Below are 21,554 nucleotides of genomic sequence, written 5' to 3'. Positions count from 1 at the left end.
ATCCTGAGTTTTTAATCTGAATGTCCTTATGGCCCTTTGCAGATTAAAATCATCAGGTTGTTTTCTGTAGACCAAAGTTCAAACCCTTGTGCAAGTTTACATTTTCCATGCAGCCATTCAGTCCCTACAGCCTCCATCACAAAATTTCTGCTCAAAATCAAGACCCAAAGCTCAGGAATTCAGTGAAAGAGAGGGTGGAAGAACTGATGCAGCTTCTCAGCTGGGTCTTGAAATTACAATTGCCCAAAAACAAAGTTTATGCAGATTCAGAAGATAAGCAGGACAAAACCATGACACAGGCAAGGTGCATCCATTTATCAGCAAAGCAAAAGCAAATACAGGTGGAAGAGATTGGTTTTTTCCCAAGCTTCTGTTTGGAATCTGCTTTTTATTCCAGGATCAACAAAACCTCCAGTTTCAAACTTTTGCATATATGCTTTAGGAATTAGCACGCTGTGAGGTCTCACTACAACAGCACATGTTTTCTCAAGTAACATATGCAACAAAAAGTCATGGAGGTTTTTTTCCACACTTTCCTCCTTATTAACACAAAGCAATCACGTGTAGCTTTTCAGCTTTCCAGGGTACCACAAGCAAGAAGGAATGAAACCTCTGCCAGACGGCTTTGAGGTAGCAAAGCCACTTTGCAATTGGATAAAATGACCCTGCTTGTGTCACAGATGTTGGACTAGGGGAGGTCACAACCTCCTTGCTCTTCCAGCTGCACTTGGTGTCCTCCTCAGTCCATAGTGGTCCTGGAAGTACATTAGTTCCCGAGAAGCCACTGAGACAGGGATATAATTTAGGGTGCTTGCATCAAGCTGTGTTGTTTTGAAATAACTGTAAGCTGTCCAGGAGACATGAAAAGGCAGTATAGGAGGTTTCATGTCCACTTCACAAGCTTGCTTCTCTTCAGTAGGTGGTTTTCCTCATACCCTTGCCTGCATTCCTATATTTCACAAAAAATGCCTTCCTTCCCCCCTAGGTCAAATTTTCTTTTGCTGGTTGCTGTATGCTTTCACTTCATCTCTGAGCTGATTCACACTACATGATCTCTGCCATGAGGGAAAAGAACCAGAGGTCAAGAAAGCTCTATGTTTTTTATGTAGCAGTGAGTTCTGTAGTAATGAATATTTCAGGCTCTGGAAGTTTGCCATCTCTGCTCTTACACACCTTTCTCACAAGATTTGTGTTGAGTGTTAGAACAGGCTGCCGAGGGAATGGGTGGAATCTCCAGTCCCTGGAAGCATTCAGAAATGTGTAGATGTGGTACTAAGGCACATGGAAAAGTGGTGAACACAGTGGTGTTGGGTTAATGGCTGAACCCAATTAAACCAGAGGTCTTTCCCAATCCTGTGTTTCCATGATTCTGTGATTTTATTCCAAGCCCACTGGTTAGCCACCATGTGTCAAGTGCATGAACCACTGGAGCACTCAATGTCTTCAGGCACAGGTGCTTCAACCTTCCTAAAATTTTCCTCCAACATCCATTGTGGCCACCAAACATCAGCACTTCGTCCTAAGCACCTGTCTCAGAGGGAGAGACAACAATTCAGTTCTTCATCTCCCCACAAATGTTTGCAACACATACTTCAGAATTGGGAACCCATTTGTCTGATGCTGGAGTCAATACCATTTACACCTGCTTTAAGGACATTTGATACACTCAGGAGGGGGTGAAAGCAGCTTCATGTCCCTGAGAATTGGTCCCACAAAATCTCCACCTATCCTGTAACTGCTATTATCACACAAAATGGGAACAGCATGTGTTTCAGAAAACAAACCACACCGGTTCAGGGCAAATGGGTGCAGAGACTTTATCATTGTTGCAGTGCCAGGAAAATGAACAAATTTGCCCCCTGGGTTGAAGCTAAAGGAACAGAATTCTTGAGCCCTGCCTAAAATCACATGGGTCTGTTTGGCTCGTCTGATGTTGTTCCATGGTGATTCACAAGCATTGCTCTGCCTTGCTGTGTGATGCTTGGCAGCCAGCTGCACAGTCAAAGCTGTGCAGAGAGCAAACCTCATGCATACTTTTTTTTTTTTTGCCTTGCAAGAAAGCTCCTGCCTCAGAGACAACTCTAGAAAACTACAGGCAAGGTTGGGGCAGAATCAGCAAGTATTTGGTGTTGTTGGAAAATAAAACCAGATTGCACAGCCTGATAGCCAAATGATCCCCTTCTAACATGCATCATTTCTCTCAGTAACAACAGGCATTACTTTGCAAATAATGATTAAGGTCAAGAACACTTCCCCAGATCGTAGCATGTCCTTTGCACCTGCAAAACCTAAGTTATGGAAAGTTGACTTGAGGCCACATTTAATAAAAACCTTACCCACATATCACAATAGTGAACCTGCAGCCGTCCCACCCAGCAGCACAACCTGGAACGCCTGTTTTAAGCATCGAGGCATTCAGCAGAATCAGAAGGAGCCAGGAGCACTGAATTTCTGAGGAGTGACTCAGAACCCATCCTGTACATGTAGGGTCCAAGGAAACTGGGTGTCTGGGAAGGGCAATTGGGTGTTCCCTCCTGTGCCCAGTGAGGAGCTGCTGAGAGCCAGCTGCAAACACCAGGGATGTATCTGAACAGGCGCCTGCCTCCTGGCTTGCTCCTCTCAGAAGCTGGCTGACATGGAACAGAAGCCTGTCCTAAATATCAGCAGGAATTTCTCACAAGTGGTGCATGAGATATTCACCACCTGGCACAGCATCCTCCTGAAGGACAGGTGATGCTGATCCACACAGGGAAGCACAACCTGGAGGTGGAGGTTGACTTCAACAAGACCAAGGTGTTCTTCTGCCTCTCTGGGAAGGGTTTCTGCTGCACTGTTGCTGTCCTTATGTGAAACTCGTGTTTTGAAGCAGTTTGTCAGGCAGCATTAGCATTTCTGGTAGGTTTGCCTAGCTTGGACTTCTTCAAAGAAGGGAACGAAGGGAATTCCCAATTTTGCATGTTTAAACAGTAAGACTGAAAGCTATTTAGAATCCTGCTGACCAAATCTCAGATCTTGCAGGCTCAGTGCTGTTCAAGCCTCCTTAGCAGGCTGAAGAGCACCCTTCTGACTTCTGAATTGCAGCAGAGGAAGAAAACACTTACAGAGCTCTTCAAGAAAAAAAAAAGTAAGGCCTTCAAGGAAAAAAAAGAACTGGCCACAGACAGCTGATGACCCTCTGCTTCCACCTCCTGCTTGTGGGACAGAGGTAAGGGATCTTCCCTACAAATTGGGCACATCTTTATCCCTTCACTCCTGTGTACACCTGGCACCACACACTGCTGTGACATCCATGGCTCCCAGGAGAGCTTTTTCTACTTGCCCTGCAATCCAAATGTACTAAATACACATTAATCTAATTGTAACCATTGTATCAAGCAGAGGAAAAGAATTAAGAAACTTCAGCTTACAATGGGCCAACTATTTCAAGAATCAGATCATTGTGGATAATAAACAATGAGAAGCAACAAAACAGGAGTCAGAGGAATTGGAGTCGTTCATGGCCACTGATGTAGCAAATCAGCACTGCAGCTTAACACAGACAAATGTAGTGTAAAGTAATATATCTGAGGGAAAGGACTGAACTGGAAAGCACATATTTAAATGTGACATTCATGCAGTACACTAGCCAGGAAAATGAGGCTGATTTCATTAGAGAAAAATAAATCTCTCAAGACTATACAATCCATGGATACATTAATAAAAAAGAAGGGGGGGGAAAAAGTAGTCCTAGCATAATTTAGGCTATGTCAGAGGGGAATCACGGTGAGTAGTAAAATAAAAGCAATACAAGATAGATTTTATTAAGTCAGTGAAATAAGTCTGGATGGGAAATTCTAAAAGACTGTCTTACAGGTAGTGTGAGAAGTACCAGTGAGGATTACAGGTCAGCTTCAGCTGCTGCCTCCATCCTTGGTACTGAGTCTGATGACCAAGAAAAACCTCAGATTTATATAGCAAGCTCCATGGATATATTTAAGATAGTGCCTGCATATTTAAATTATGGCAACTTCAGATGTTCTCAGCTTTTCCCTGCACCAGCCCCTATGGAAACAAACCCCACTTCAAGGACATGCAGAGAGAAGAGAGAAGAGATTGGTGATCTTTCCACTGGTCAGTGAAGGAATTATTGTGGACACAGAGGAAATCAGAGGGCAGATCTGTGTTCTTTTCATAAGCACAGAACACCTCTGAGAACTCTCCAGAGTGCAGGCACACAGACGTATTCGCTCCAGTGAGAACCAGTCCCTGCTGGTGTGGGAGGGGACACACTGCTCCCTGCTCCTAAGGTCAGGAGCAAACTAACTCTGGCCAAGGACACTGGAGGGAAACTCCTTGATTTCAGCAAAGCCATGGTTCTGCATGGTGCAAATGGCCTGTGATGCACTCAGAGACTCATCCCCAGTGCACTGCTGGGAACTTCCATCAGGAAGATGAGGTCCAAACAGCTTGAGCTGTGGCTCTGTGGAAATCAGGTATCTCAGAGTGAGCACCACAATCCTGACCTTCCTCAGAGGCCAGATTTATCCTCAGTAGAAAAAGAAAACCTCTCATGGCTGCCAGGTTAAGCTGATCAAGAACTAACAAGAACTGGAGGAGCAACAGGAGTGGCCTCCTCTGCTCTGCCTCCAGAGAAAAATCTGGCTTTTATTACAAAATTCCAGCCTGGAGCTTCCTCCCACAGGATAGACCAAGGAGGCCCAGACTTGTATGAATTAACCAAAAATAACACTTCCAGGGAGGGAGAGGATGATTGAGGGAATTGCTGATGGGATACAGAGGCCTCTCACCTCCTTCTCACCAGTTCAAGTCCAGAAGTCAGGAGGAAGGAGGGAAAGCCCTGACTTTGAGAAGTTTGTTGCCTTTAGCTGATTTACAGGGAAGCAAGTGACTGCCACAACCACCATCACGTCAGGCAGCCCCAAGCCAGTGGACAGAATAACAAAAACTGTCCTTCCCATCTCCACAATAATCCATTTTAAAGAGCTGTGGGCTGCGTGTGGCAAGGCTCAGATTGACAATGAGCTCCAGACTCCACCAGCAAATATGTTTAAAAATAGCCAAAGCAAACAGGATTCTGTTTGGGGACAGAAGGAGGCTGGCTGTGTTTGGCCAGCAGCAGGGATATGATCTGGTTAATCCTGACCATCTCCATCCTCCTTGCTATGGCAATGTCCCACAAACAGAGCAGGGATCAGCAGCTCCCTGGAGCAAGGAGGCAGCACTGTCCTCAGGTAGTGGCGCTGCATTAGAAGAAGGAAAACAAGAAATTTGTGCAGGCAAGCTGAAGACTCACTGGAGCGTGTAAATGTTACCTAAATTTGTGCATCAGCATTTAAATACCACAAGAACTGGAGCTGGAGCTAAGCAAGAGCAAAGCAGATGAACACAGAGTGTCTGATTCAGCCTGGGGAGATGGGGAAGCACAGGGAGCTGGGGAGCACCCACAGACTGGGCCAAGGCTGCCCCAAATGCTACAGCCAACATGCTGGTGGGCAGCAGCACAGAACCCTCAGAACAACCTCAGGCAGGACAGGGAGCACCACACCAAGCTCAAGCACTGAAGCAGAATCAGAGGAAAGCACCCCAGCACCATGAGAAGCCACCAGTGATGGGAGATCTCTCCTGGGGGTCTCAGTGTCCATTGAGGGGTCTGGCTCAGGGATGAGAAGTCGCACAGACCTGTTAAAAAGCAGGACTTGCTTGCCCTGCCCCTGTGCAGGATGAGAAAGGGGGAAGTGCTCACCCCACCTTCCTGCAGAGTGTCCCCAGCCTGTGGCCCCTTAGAACACTGGTTCCCCACTGCAGGGGAGAGAGAGGCTTTACTCAAGGTAGTGAGGTAATCTAAGACAACGGGATTAAACTGAAAGAGACAATTTATGTTGTGCAACAGGAAATATTTCCAGACAGTAAAGTCTGTTGGGCTCCAGAGCACTTTCCCAAGGTAAGCAGCAGAACTGGAATGGCCATCCCCTGGCTCATCTGTCAAGGCTACACCAGCACTGTGTGGTGTGGAGAACACGCTCACACAAGGAGGAGACGGGACAGGGACCCTGGGTTTGCTGCTGTTATTCTGCGCAAAAACAGGGACCCAGCACTTGCTTAGACACAGAACAAATTGACAAAAGTAAAAGCTGAGACATAAGACAGGTAAGAAAAAAAAAAAGGCAGAAAGGTCTTTTAGACCCTTCAGCTCCCATCATGATCTCACCCTGAGTGGGTTTCTGTTTTGCTTTCTCCTTTGCAAGTGTCAGAAATAAAAGCAGATATTAAGAGACTGATTCTTACCTGCCCTCCACTATGGTAAATCAAGAATAACTTCACTGAAATCAGCAGGGTGATCTCAGCTTAAAATGAAGTGGGTTCACATTTAAAAAAAAAAAAAAAAGTAAGGATGAAATTATGTTCACCTCCCAACTAGCACATAGGTGAAGTTTTGGGATAGTTTAGAAACCAACTCCCAAAAACTGCACTTGAGACAGATGTTCATCTCTCAGTGTCTGTATATATGGGTGGATTTCCAAAGGACTGGAGGTCCTGTCCCCCCTTCATGCCCCCAGAGCAGCCCCTGAAGCCCAGGTAGCCCCCAGTCACCTCGCACAGGCAATGTTCCATTCACCTCAGAGCTGACTTGCCTGTTGAACCCCTGTGAAAATGCCAGCCTGCCACCCCATTTCCTTTCCCATGGAGAATACAGAGCACAGCTCCAGGTAAATGCTGGCTCTTAGGGCTCCTAGGAGGTGCTGGGAGCAACTCCTGCTGCACTTTCTCTCCTCCCTCTGTTACATGAGCTCATTACTCTCTTGGCTACCTCTCTGCTAGTAAACGAACCCCTGCCAGAGCCCATTCTTCAGCCCTGCAGCCAATTGGCACGGCCTGACGCCTACATATTAAACTCTCTTACACTCTGAAACAAGGTGACTACATCCAAACCGCCTTTGGAGTGTCCTGGCCCTTCCTGAACTCCAGCAACACCCAGAAGTTGTCTCAGATCAAGCCTGTGTGGCAGCACAGACCCTCGAGACCAGCTCATAGTACACCTATGAGCCTGCTGTGAGAATATTGAAAGTTAATACTTTTTGATAAATCCTTCAGTAGCACAATACTCAGAAATCTGAGTCTGGGAGACTGGAAGACCCAAAAAAGGATTTCCCACTCGATTAAAAAAAAAAAAAAAAATAAAAAAAAAAAAGTGGAGGAGCTGTGAAACAAACTTTGAGCTTTTACCTAGAAACTGGCTCCAGGCAAAGCTGTCAGTGAATGTCTCCTGGGTCCCCCACTGCCTGTGGCAGCAAGAAAGGGGTGCCAAGGCTGGACAGGGAGCTTGAACTTTCCCCAGCCATGGGAGGAGATGGCTGGAGGCAGGGGAGAGGGACTGAAGTGCACAGGGTGAGCCCAGAGCCCCTTTCCTACATGCCCATCTCGTACCCTATTCCACCAGTTTGTCATTAGGGAATGGGCACAGAGAGAACTCTACTGCCAAACCAGCATAAAACCAGAGGGAGCTGAGGGAACAGCATGAACCAAGCACTGGCTAGGAGGTAAACACACCGTACATACACAAAGCCTTGGGATCATTTTTCCCGAGGCCAACTCCAAGGCTTTTATTGCCCCACTTACAATTAGCTGGTAAATATTGTACATATAATCGACCTTTCTAAAAGCTGCTGGGTACCTGGAGGTGTTGGGAGCTCATCCAGCCTGTGAAGACCCAGGGTTGTGCAGCACTGACTTTATTTGCCGGTGTGTAATGCTCTGCAAGCGCTTTTTTCCCTCGTTTACTGACACATTGAGATTTACTGCCCTGTGTCAGTGAGTTCAAGAAAGCCTTTTAACTCTGGGAGCTCCGGGAACCGGCTCCAGCACATGCTTCAGGATTTATCCGTCACTTTGTTACGCCTTGTTTGTCCAAGAAACAGTCAAGACCGAACGAGTCAGGAATGACAGAAATAGTACATGAAGTCACAGTTGCTCCACTTTAAAGCACGAGCATTTGTGCCGTTTTCCTACCAAATATACGTGCGTTCAGCGAGCAAATAAGGCAATGGCAGAGGAAAGGCAGCACAGCAGGATTTTACAGATGCCAGCTGAGTTGTGCCCGCTCCTCCAAGCGAGGGTAACACAGACTTCCTTCCACATGTATCAGCTCTTTCTGCTCAGAAAAGCAATCCTCGGGACTGGCCACACTCGCAAACCCCGTGAACGCTGCCGCAAGCCAGCCCTGGGAAAAACCGGCGGACACTAAACTGGAGCTCACAGACAAACACGGAGCAGAAAACGCTGCTCTTTGCCTCACCTCAGCTCACTGCCCATCCCCGAGTCCATCCTCTGTTAAACAGCCCAGTTCTCCGTCAGTCACATCGAGCACAGCAGCACCACTGCCAGCCCTGCCTGCTGACCTGTCCCACGGAGCCAGAGTCACACCGGGCTCCCGTCCCGTCCCGTCCCGTCCCCTCCCGTTCCTCTCGCCCACCCAAACCCTCCCCGGGTACCTGCGCGGGCACAGCTCTGCCGGCCGAGGGTGGCTCCGCTCTCACCGCCTCCCTTCCCGCAGCCTGGACGAGACAGCAAAGTTGTAGCAGCCTTCGTTCCTCGGCGGTGCTGGCAGCTGAGCCAGGGGACAGCAGGGCAGGAACGCGGTGTGACAGCGGGCAGGGAGAGGTGAGCCCGGCGCTGTCACATCCTCCCCAAGCCGCGGCCGGACTGCGGGAGGGCTGGAGCGCGGAGCGAGAGCGGCGAGGGCAGCAACAGGAAATGACACAGAAACTTCACCAGGCTCCAATCCAAACTTGGCCCCTGACATGAAAGAGAGGGGAGGCAACTGGGGGAGGGGGGGGGGGAAGAGAAATTTTTCCCCCTCATTAACCAGCGTAAAAATCTGCTGACTGGGGGAAAAAAAATCACTATGACAAGTTTTATTAAAGCAAGGAATGAAGCGGGGTAGGGGCGGGATTCCCATCAGAGTTTATTTATTTGAGCAGGAGCGGTGCGATGCTGTCAGACACGAAGAGCAAAATGGCATTTTCAGCAGTTTCCCGGCTTTTCCAAGCTCTCGGACGCAGGAGCGCGGTCCCGCCGTGCCCGTCCCGAGCCGGGCACTCTGCAGGAGCCGCTCCCAAACCAGCGCTGCCCGCAGCTCCCGGAGCACAGGGGATGGTTGGTGGCATCTGGGGCTCCTGGGGGCTGTGCCAGCCTGGAGAGGAGCACTCGGCCCCCACACCTCGGGCACAGGGCGAGTGGCAGCCCAGGCGCTCTCCAGGTGTGCCAATGGCACGGCTCACAGAAGCAGAAAATCACACTGAGTGTGTGGTCAAACCTTTGCTCGGATGGATGCAAGAAACTGCCTCTATTGAACAAAGTTGGGTGGACACTTCAGAAGCATGTCATCATAAAATCATTACAGTTTGAGAAGACCTCAAGCGTCACCAAGTCCAGCTAACAACATGCTCATCACTAAACCACATCCCCAACTACCACACCTACACATTTTTGGAACACTTCCAAGGACAGTGACTCCACCATGTCCCTGAGCAACCTGTTCCAGTGCCTGAGCAGCCTTCCAGTGAAGAAATTTTTCCTGATATCCAATCCAATGGATTTTCCAATAGCATTATTCGTGATCTATTTGGACTATTTTCCTAATATCCACTCTAAACTTTCAGCAAGGCAAACCCTCCGAACACCTCTCTAGCTGCTGGGTGCAAGGGCACAATAACTACTGAACTTCATGGCAGTTTTTAAAGCATCCTTTTGACCTAACATCCAAAATGTGTCCTTCACAGGCAGCCCATACCTAGCCTGACTTTGGGCTCCCTGCAAATCCCACCTGCCCTGGCAGCAGGCAGTGCCATAAACTCTTTGACAGGAGCCCATGGGACTTTGTAGGGGGTCCCCATCTTCCTGATTTGGTTCCCACACCACTGCTGAAAGGTGGATGAGATGCCCACACAGTAAGGTCACTGTAGAGTGAGGTCAAATGTTGTTTGGAAGAAGCTGTATCACTCCAAGCAGACATAGTAAACCATAGGGATACTTGGAACCCAGGTCTAAGCTCAGATTTAACTCTTTCCTGGAAAGAAATTATAAACATAGCCATTCTGCCTGCAAATATGAAAGTGGTACGGGATATTTTCCTAAAAAACTGACCTTTCTGAGGCTAAAGATGGCCTCACTGAGACCTCTCCATTTTACCAATCAGTTTCATAGGAATATAATATTCTCACTAAAACAAGAATTTTAAAGTATTCCTATTTAATATTCCTATTATAAGGGTAGGTAGATCACTCATTTGATAACTTCCATCACCTGGCCTGATCACCTGCATAGCTGAAGTACAGAATGGTGTCCCTAAACAACACCTGAATCATCACAAATTATGGCACATCATGCAAGGACCCATGCTCCTGAATCAGAGGCTTTCAGCGAAGGACAACCCAACTCAAATAATTTTTTTCAGTGGCTATTACCCTGTCAAGAAGAAGGGCTGCCTTTCTAATTTGCATTTGTCTGGCCTCTCTCTCCACTCCCAACCCTGGCCATCACTCACCAGTGTCTCCAGGAAGCTGCAGATCAGGCATGGACAGAGAAGGCTGCAGCCTACCAAGGTACAGCCCATCCTCAGTTTACTCCCAGAACAGCAGGAATATTTCAAGCCCAGGCATAGCTGGGGACCCTCCAATATTTTGGTTGAAAGCAGCCAGACCATGCAGCTCTGAGTGGAAACTGGAGCCTGCTGCTCCCTTGCCATGCAAGCTCAACTTTACAAAACCACAGACAGGTCATCTCATAACCTTGTCCTGAATAAATAAAAATAGCTGGGCTGTTTTAGTCTCTCATGGTGAGGCAGATTTATGGACAAACCACAAACCGTGCCTGTCACTCTTTCAAGATCCATTTCCATTGCATTAAAGTTCTTTTTCAAATGTGCCCACCAGAACTGGATGTGGTATTACCTCACCAACACTGTGAATTTCTAACAGACTTGGACTCCTATCCAGTTCTCCATCAGATGCATCCCTCTCTCGCTGTGCCTTTGTGAATGCAGTAGCGACCTAACGAGCTGAATTAGGGATTTATTGTTACAGTATCATTTTACTCCAAACTTCAGCCTTGAACACAAAACACTTTCAGCTTTGGCATTTATACAGTGTTCAACATGTGCTTTGATCCAAACAAGGGCTTTGACCTGCCTAACCTCTGGCGTATTTTTTTCGCTCCTGTGAATGGCTTGAGCACAATCGTACGGTATCGGTTGTCACTTCCTTAATGAGAGGTTATTTTCAATTAATCAAAGAAATATAAACAGAGCCTTGTATCAAGTTTAAATAAGCTCAGAATAGTTCTGCCCTTAAAACAGATGTCTAAAGCTGTGTCTCCTTTCAGATCAGAGCTAGTGCACTGTCAAGAAGAAATCTTGCAGATCTGTTTGCTCAACCAGTGCAGAAAAACCAAGTATCAGCTCCAAATCCTGACACAGAGCAGTGTGGCCCATTGAAGGCAGTGAATTGGGCAGCCCATGATGCAGATTAGGGTAACCAGGCCAAAATCAGATTTGTGAGGTCTTTACAGATTAGAGAGAACAGCAGAAGGGAATTAGATAGCGCCATATTATTTCAAAGTAAAGCTAGCCCTATATCAAGCCCAGCACACCATAGCTGCTTCCCCATGGTTCTGATCATGAAGAGATCAAATAATAAAATGAGAAGAGGAAGAGATTAACTAAACAGGGTCAGGGCTGGTCTTTGGTCCCAGGGCCAGCAGGCACAGCCTCATACACAGTGGGGGCTAAATGTCCTTAACCTCCAAAAGAGAATGGCCTCATGCAGACCTCTTGTTGGGAACAATCTCTGGTCATGCTCCTGGTCAAGCTGTGCCAGAGACTTGGCACCCCACCCTGGGATAAACAGGGACCATGATAACATTTACCATCAAAAAAGTTTTTTGGCAAGGCCCCAGTGCTGTTTAATTATTAACCAGTAAACCAAATATAGCTAATTTCAGAATGGTAAGTTACCCAAAAGATCCACAAGACTTTTTTATTCATCCTGAAGCCTTGCGTAAACACAGGCTTGTCCTGTGAGTCTCAGACTTTTCCACACAACTTTAACATCCTTATTTCTTGTACTTCAGACACTGTTTTTCATCTGTAAGCTCTCCAAGGTAAGAAGCACATCTATTCCTAGAGCTTGGCCCTTGCTTGTCATTCCAAAAGCCAGAGTTTTAATCCATGGGGTGGGACGTATCTGCACTCTGCTTAGCCAGCCCAGGGGTAGAATCTGAGCCAAATATCTGCACTGTCCCTCTCTAGTTAATAGAGAGGAGGATAATTTGTTTTATCCAAACACAGTTTAGCACAGGTGAGATGAATCCCTTCTGGAGCTGACCCTCCTGCTCCAGGGATTATTAGCCTAGCTAATTATTTCAATCTTTGCACCTAATTTTCCGTGTCTGCCAAGAGGGTCAAAACAAGATATGTATTTACCTGTCAGAGAAAAACACAGATTATTTCATATCTACAAAATAAATATTATAATAGCATTGTCACAACTTTTGTTGTCAGAAACAAGTCTTGTGTAGCCTCTAAATGAGGTAAAATCTGATTAGGCCATTAAGTTTTCATGCAATTACCACTGGAGCCCAAGGTGCTGTGTGGCACTAAAGTACATCTTCTCAGCAGGCATCCACTCTGGATTACAGGGTGTCAAGGGAGGGGGAAAGCCACCATGTATTTTATTAACTGATTATCCTGAGAGTAAAAAATGACTTTTCAAAGGGAATTAATCTGAAAGAGCTTCCTGTACTTTTTTTGTTTTGTATATAAAGTTAAGTATCTCTGCACTAGGTGCCATTTTCTCTTGCTAAAAATACTCACTAAAATCAGTCAGCTTTTCTGAAAGTGTGTTCTGTTAATCTGAGCTCATTCACAAACAGCACCTGCAGCAACACCCAGCAGAGGTAGGAGAACACATTTGAGAGTGTTCAGTCAGCAGCTAGCTTACTTGAAAATTAACATCCCATTTTTATTTCTACCTAGAAATAGGAGTAGAGAAGGGAAATGGCTTGTTGCAAACAGACAGGTTTTGCCTGTTTATTTGTGAGGATGTGCAACATGCAGCTATTGAGATTCCAGGGTGAAAGAGCACACATGAATTTGGCTGCTATAGAAAGGGAATTTATAAGGGTTTTCTTTCACTTGTTTCACTTGCTTTTGCTTCCTTTTTTTTCAGTCCATCATGGTCTCTGGTGGAAACCAGTGGGACCTGTGACTGAGGGACCTGCACAACCCTGGGTAAGGACAGAGGAGGGGAACCAATCTTTTTTTATCCTTTTGGCAGATCCATAACTAAAACCACACCATGAACCATGTGCCAAAATACTGGAATTATTAGTTATACTCTCACATGGGAAAACTATTTCTGTTTGAAAGAGCACCTTAAACTGCTTACAGCAGCAGGATTAAGGTGTGGTGAATTCAAACAGAAGGAATAGTCTTACATAATTTTTTTTCCTGCAGTACCTTTAATTTCATTCTAAATTGTCTGAATCCCACAAGAAAAATTATAATGCCTCAGAGATGTATTCTTTTCTGGCTTTTGCAGTCTTCATATGTTAACATTGGATTATCTGCTATTTCATAAAAAAAATTGAATACATTTCCATGCATGTCTGCTCCTCCCCATGCTATTTTTGGTATTTATGAAGCCAGCTACATAAACTTCAGGGGAAAATGACCTTTAAAATCTAATGGAGATCTGTAACATTTACATCCTGTGTATTTTACAAAAGGAGAAAAGCTGGTTATTTCTTCTCCCCTCTCCCTGCTCCCCTTACCCCCAGATAGGAATTGTCTCTCAAGTCTGTCTCTCTCCAGAAAAATCTGACCTACAAATGGCTTTCTCATAACTCAGCAGACTAGTTTAGTCCTCATATGGATTTATCATTAACCACATAAGCACATGCTGTCCATTTTGCCCAACCTAATCAATGTGCTATAAATAAAATAACTCTAAAAGCAGGTTTCACCATTCTTATCCAAGCTGCTGCTGCAAGTCCTTGTAACTCCCAAACCCACTCACATTAGAAACATTAATCACTTGATTATAATTCAAAGCATCAGCTCTCTACAGCTGAAACTCCCCAGCACTTGACTTTGGCTAGACCTCTAACCTCAACTTATCACTTTCAGGCGTACTCCACATTTTCTTCTCCAATCTGTCACTAATGTAGGAAAGACGTGGGAAGTTGCTTTCAGAAGGTATTTTTAACCTAGGAGTGTCTCATTAAAAAGAGGGCTCAGTATAGAAACTCTGAAACAAAACCTTTCCCACTTAACTTAGAACAGCAACCTGAAAATACCAGAGGGGTATTTCACCAGAAGTCATGTAATTTTAAACCAAAGCACCACAAAGAAAAAGGAAGCTCTTTTGGAAAAGACTCTGTTGAGTGTAATTCCTATCTACCCCACAAATATTTTATGTGATCATAGGATTATCTGTAGAGCTTTGTATTTTCCATTTTGAATGAAGGGGGCTGAATCAAGCCATCTATTATTCTGACTGGCCTGCTCATTCATTAAGAGTGTATTTGTACAGTTTGGGTTGTTTCTACTTATTTCAGCTGACAGCATGGAGATCATATTCCATCTTGACCAAAGTTTTTAAAAGCTGAGAGAAACCAAAGATTAATCGTAGGATATTATTTTTAAGCCTCATGTGCTTTAGTCTGGAAATAGAAAGACAAAGATAAAACTCCCAGAAGGACAGCCACAGCTAATGAGAGCCTGAGAGGAAATGATCACACTTTCTTAGTTCTTCTGATGGATGTCCTTCTAGCCTTATTCATCAGAAGTTTGTGATGCCGATAAATCACCGAAGTATGATAACAGATGAAGGTGAGTTTGGATGTAAAATGATCCATGCTGAAGGATTACAATAAAGGAGGAAAAGGAGGGAGAGCCAAATACTGTTTTATAAACTGCATCCTCAGCTTGTGAGGACTTGTAGATAATAAATGTCATTCCTTTTCCACATTATCTAGGAGATTAAGAATGTTTCTTGATGTATAACTGCTGGGAAGCCTCTGTAGCACCTTCTCCAGTTACCAGGAGGTTTATATTACATCAATTGCTTTAATTTTCCATCAATTATTATTTCATTTACAAAGGGGAACTTTAAAGTACCTTTCTTCCTTTAACCTCTTTTTGAGGAAGTAGGCTTCAGAGGCTGGAAAGGAGAATCCAAGAACTCATGCATAACACTGATGGTTTTGATCTTGCAAGGTTTGTCAGACCCTGCTTTGAGATTCCTGCAAGTTTTCTGGTATGACCTTATTCTGCTTGAATGATCCTGTGTCACAGAGGTGTCAGCAAGGTCTCCACGCCTCCAGTCACTCTAGAGTTGTTGGTTTCTATATTCAGCAAAAACCATCCATCCATCAATCCACATGTGTCACAGTTTGTGGTTTTCAAGGAAAGCATTTCCCAGAGCACTTGAGAAATAAATAAATGCATTTGAGATGCTATTACTGATGAATCAGTTCCATTCCCTGCTTTCTACCAGTGGTTTTTATGCTGCAGAATACAGCCCTGGCCATCTGAAGCAAACCAAAGCCACGTTTATGCAGTGCAAATTCAAAACAAAAGGTTATTAAAATGAGGCAACTTGCCAATAAGGCAAAATTTGCCTTAAGCCATGAGAGTCAGAGGTGTAACAGACACCTAAGAAAGAAAGGACAGCAGTGCACTGAATGACTTTGAGGATGCTCCCAAATGAAATACAAATTTGTAGGCTGCCCTGTAGCTTTTATTTGCTTTGTGTCACAACACAGAGAGATCCCCAAGCCGATGCCCTACCAAGCTTTGCTAAGTCATGCTGCAGGACAGCACCTGGTAGGGAGATGCACCAACTTGGTCCAGATGCAGTGACATTATGCCAGGGACATCCTCTGATGTCCCTGAACTGATGGATCCCATCCAGAGGCACAGCCTTGGAGGTTCCATGAGTGTCAGTCTCACCCTGTGTGGAGCCAGCCCCAACACGTCCATACTGTTCTGTATTCTGTATCCTCTAGGAATAGAAACTAGGGATAAAGTCTAGTTTCATGGCACTTCTCAGAGCTTCCCTGGCCAGGAAGACAGCTGAGGTGTCTCTGACAGCACCTGCCCAAACACTCCCAATTCCAGGTTGCAGCAGCTCACAGGAGATAGAAAAACTGGGCAAAGGGACAGCCTTTGAAGTGATTAGATGTCCCTGAAGAAAATAAGGCAAATTTATCCCTGTAATGCCTGCTTTGTACTCCATGGAATAGTGGGGACAGCATTTCTGTTATCTCTGCTCTTGCCAACATTTCTACATGTTGCTGTTTAATGGGAAGTACTGAAAATACACATGAATGGACACTAAATTACAGAACATCCCTTCAGGCTTTCTAAGCCATCATGAGCATGAACAGGAGAGATGTACATGTGAACATAAATTCTTAGCTGAGATGTGTCATTTTACCCATCTAGAAAGTGGAGTAGAGAAGAGAGAAAATTAGGAACAAAAGACATTGAGGAAAGAAAGGAGAAGGGGGAAAAGCCCTATAAATAAGCTTTAGCATCTGAGAAAAACCAAGCAGAATACCTGGTGCCCAGCATTGCAGTCTGAGGACTGCTGTGCATTGATGCATAAATTGTGGCATGGAAATGAGTCAGAATTGCTGTCCCAAGAAACACACTCCACTGCAGCAGTTTAACTCCTCTCAGGGGGGTATGCTGGACTTACAGATCTGATTCTTACCACTGATTCTTGCCAGATGTCTGGCTATAGACAGCTGATCATCAGCAGATTATTTTAAAATTGACTTCATCTGAGACACATCACTTCCACCACAAGAGCACTTAATTCTTAAAATTCAAAGAATTGAGTGCTGGAAATCAGCAAAGGAATATCCTTAAATTACAGTTCCATCCTACAAAGCCTCTGCTCTTGAAATATGGAGGCAGCTCAAAGAAATAAAGGGGTATCCAGGCCCTCCTTCTGCTGCTCTTGAATGAAGTAAGGTATGGATTTCTAGACCTGGATTTAGGCCTGGAAGCACATCTGGAGGGTGTCTATTCCTTGCATATGTTAGATTTGTGCTACGCTAAAGAAATCAAGACTTCCACAAACATCATGAATGATGAAGAACATTCCTGGCCTGATACTAAATATTGTTGTTTATTATGTCACATTGAGACTGACTCCTGCAGAGATGATGACACCAAGGCCATGAAACATCAGCCACAGAGCCTTGGGCTGCTGTAGCAATGCTCCTGTGAAGGCAAATGATTGAAACTCCACCATCCTGAGCCAAGGCATCAAACGTTCACAATGCACACAGTGACACCTATCCAACAGGAGTCACCTCACTGCAATATTCACCCTCCTGGAGAGGAGGAATTGCAACACAAGAAAATGAGGAGTCCTTGGCATGAGAGAACAAGACAAAAGAACAAACACAGCCCTTCTCAGCAAGCTCACCTGACACAGGAGATGGAGACAAAACATTCCTGGTTTCCAGTGCCAGTGATATGCCCAGGAAGAAACCTTCTCCTTCCCAGAACTGCATTTGTTAAGTTGAATAGCTCCTTTAGAGTTGGATGTGGAGCTACCTCTGGTCACAGGAACAGCCCTGTCTCAGCAGCAGCACTGCTGCTAGGGAGCATTACATAAACGAGTTCATGTCAGGTCACAATCAGAAGACAAGCAGAGGCAGAAACACTCCAGCAGGCATTATTTTTCCATAGCACAGCCAAAAGCAGGCAAATTTTTAAGAACAGTAAAATGCCACTGTGTTTGCTGACATCATTTATTAATAGCAGGATGGATTTTCAGTCAGTTTGTACCACAGACACCAACACCATCTTTGCTGCATTGAGTTGATGAAGGTGACATAAATTTTCAATGAACAATTATTTCAATCAAGGTGAAAAACTCACTGGAAACCTGCAGATTCTTCACATTCTTGATTCCAAAATCTGTTCCCAAATCCAAATCCATGCAGTGTGTGTCCCATGTGCTATAGAAGAAAACAGGAGGTCAAGGATCCTGTTCTTGAAAATTGAAAAGGTAGGAACAGAGGAGTGATTAAATCCTTCTTCTCTCTTGCATTGCACTGCTGATGCTTTCTCCTTTTCAATGGAGGTTACAGAGCACAGAGAAACAGAGAATCCCATGAAAGTGCAAACTGTGACTCAAGGGGCTCAGCAAGGAAAGTGTTTACACAGGGCAGGAACAGGGGTTCCCAAACCAGGATGGATTCTGAGTCCTGAACTGGAAATGATCACAGATCTGGATGTGCAAAGGAAAACTGTACTGTGGTCCTGAAAAGGGTTTCAAAAATAGGAAACTTTGGGAATTTCTGATCTTAAGGAGTTTAGTTAGAGCTTAATTGTTTTCAATATCTTAGAGTTGCCTTTCTGCCCTCAGGAAGGTGATGAATTTGAGCAAGGGGCTTACCATGTAAGCACTCTATCAGAAATGGAAAAAACCCCAAACCAACCAAACAAACAAAACAAACAAACAAACAAAAAACCAACCAAACAAACAAACAAACAAAAAAACCCAGGTATTTCCCTTCTCAGTAACTCCAGTGTGTACCAAAACTGGTCATTGCAAAGAAGCACAGCCATATTCTATGAGAAATAACACAAATCTCTCTATTTATAACACAGCTCTTCTTGGGTTTTAGCCATTAATCATTGGCCCATCTCCATACCCAGAACTCAGCTTTGCCAACATGTTCCACACTCTGAGCTGAGATCCCTGAATCAAATATTCCCCTTTCCTAATTTATACCACTGTAAGATTTCAACCTGAAATCCCCAGTGCCACGGGGAAGGAAGGTTTCTTTCCAACAGGCAGCAGCAAAGCTGACAGGGAATGCTGAAGCCATGCTCCCATCCTCTGCTATTTTTGAGTAATGTCTGTCATGTCAGGCTGGAGAGATGGATGTAACTATGGGACAGGTATGGTCACAGAGATATTTGATACAAGAAACTCATCTGGCTGAGAGCATCATGGCACAGCAAATCTCTCCTGTCTGAAGAACTCTGGAATTCTGTGCCCATATCTTTGTTGTCTGCACTTAGGACATCTCCAAGACATAATCAAGCACCATAGGAAGACAATGGTTAGCAACTATGACCCTCTGGATCAATGGGAAAAGCAGAAAGGGTCTCATCAAAATGGTAGAATGAATTCCTTTAGGAGCTGCAGACTACTTGAAATCCTGTTCCCTTTGACTAATGGTACATGGTTCAATTCTTTTGCATTTGTTATATGAAATAAAAGCGCAGCTACTGCTGTAAAAAAAACAATAAAAAATGTTTCTATAAATATATTACCAACCAAATAAGAATTGACAATCTTCATCCTTTAGTGCAAGCAGAGGAAAACATAAAGACAAAAATCAGGAAAAGGCAGAGGTACTTGCAAGGAGATTGTGGTAAGTTGGGAATGAGTCTTTTCTCCCAGGTCACAAGTGATAGGACAAGAGGAAACGGCTTCAAGTTGCACCAGTGGACTGAATGTTAGGAAAAATGACTCCACTGAAAGGGGTGTCAGGCACTGGAAGAGGCTGCCCAGGGCAGCATTGGAGTCTCCATCCCTGGAGATATTTAGAAGATGTTTGGATGTGGCTTTGAGGGACATGGTTTAGTGGTGGGCTTGGCAGTGCTGGGTTAATGGTTGGACTTAATGATCTGAAAAGTCTTTTCCAATCCTAATGATGCTGTGATTCTAAAATATGTAAGAGGATACACATTTCACAAATGTCAAACTGCCTTAAAATCCTAAGAAAATAATATGCTGCACTTCAAACACTCTTCCCCAGAGAAGAGGTTATAAAAACAATAGTTGAAAGTTGGATGATCATTTTGCCTAATGCACTACCAGAAGATGCTCCCATGCTCATCTGATGGGTGCAGGAAAAGAATGAAAATAACAAATTTGGGTTCAGACCAGGTCGGGTGATCTTTCCAAAGATTGCTCCTGTCTCTTTCTCAAGAAGCACATACCCAAGAGATTCTGTATGCAAATAGCTACTCAGGAGGGAGCATGATACAATAATAAAAACCATCAGACACATTTAGAATAGTACTAAAAATTAAAATCCCTTAGTGCAATCTTGTAGCTGATTGTTATGTATGTGTCCAAGTCACTGTAACACAATGCTTTCCTGAACCTTCAGGAAGATTTTAGGAGGAGTTAAATAAGTGGATGCTCTCCATACACCACACACATTAAAGAGGGGTAATTAGACCTATCATCATGGGCTGGTCTGCAGCACATTCAGCATGGGTAAAATCTGTGACAGGGCTCAACAAATAAATAATTAATTTACATTAACAACGTGTAATGGAAAAGAGTCTTATTAATTAATCCAGTCTTAAGTTTTGATGAGCCTACAAACAAGGTTGATAAAAGTAATAGAGTTGAGGTAATGGGCTTTTGAAGAGCACCAAATTTGAATTATTGAGTAATATACTTGGCTGGTTTAAAATAAACTTAGTACAGTGTAGATTAATTGGAGACCAGCTGACAGCTTTCCAAATTAAACAGTAAATGGCAAGTGTTCACTCAGAAAGTGAACTTTCAGTCCCCTGTAGATGTTGGCCTACCAGTTGCTATTTAATGTTGTTATTGCTGACATGGAAGAAAAGGTTAAACTATTATTTAGCAAGTTTGTGGAATTTTGGGAAGTGGCATGGAATACAGAGGACAATAAAGCAAAACAATCCAGAGAGGAATTCAGTAAACTGCACACAAGCCAACAGTAAGAATTTCAGTAAAGTCTTGAATGTAAAATTAAACAGTGGAGAACTTGCTTCTCAGGCATGAGAAAGGAGGCCAGAAGCAAACTGGGAAAAGCCTTTCTATCACTAGAAAGTGATATAATTTAACTGGTGTAACACAGACATCTTCAGCAGCCTAATGCATGTACTAGAGATGTAATACCACGTAGAAGAAGCAAAGAAATTATATAACAACCCAACCTGGCATTGGTGCAACTGCTGCTGGTATTCAGAGCCTGTTCTAGAGGCTGCAGGTACTGAGGAGCTGAAATTAATTGAGGGAAAGAAACACAAGAATGAGTAAAGTATTGGGAAACATTCTGGAGAAAGACTTGAGAAGATTTATCTCTTTAATTTTACAAAGAAAAGGCTGAGAGGTTTCTTAATCACAGACCATAAGTATTCAAAGAGAGAACTGGAATTAGATAGCAAAGTTTCTTCAACCTTAAAAGATCTCGTAGTGGCCAGTAGCTAGAGTTAAATCTAGACATTCAGAGCAGATATAAATCTGGTTTCTTTGACAATTTTGCAAGGGGTTTTGGGATACTTACAGTCACTGGGAATCTTCAAACCAACTTTTTTTGTTTCACTCCATTTCAAACAGCAATTAATTTAGGGAGGTCTTATGGCCTCTTGGCCTCAGTAATTTATCAGTTAAGTGACAGGGCTTCGAATGCTTCTGTGGGAGGTTATTTAACAACCTAATAAATGTCATCTTTGGGAAAAGTTTCATGGCATTCTG

The 21,554-nt window shown here is 44.3% G+C and overlaps 1 protein-coding gene across 2 annotated transcripts in view; it reads right to left on the bottom strand.

The window, feature by feature from the left end:
• EVA1A (eva-1 homolog A, regulator of programmed cell death) overlaps positions 1–21,554 on the bottom strand; it is a 202,705-nt gene that overhangs the window by 55,542 nt on the left and 125,609 nt on the right. The window lies entirely within an intron of this gene.

Source organism: Catharus ustulatus, chromosome 3 (assembly GCF_009819885.2).
Source record: "Catharus ustulatus isolate bCatUst1 chromosome 3, bCatUst1.pri.v2, whole genome shotgun sequence".
NCBI lineage: Eukaryota > Metazoa > Chordata > Aves > Passeriformes > Turdidae > Catharus > Catharus ustulatus.
This window is presented reverse-complemented; position numbering and strand designations above follow the sequence as displayed.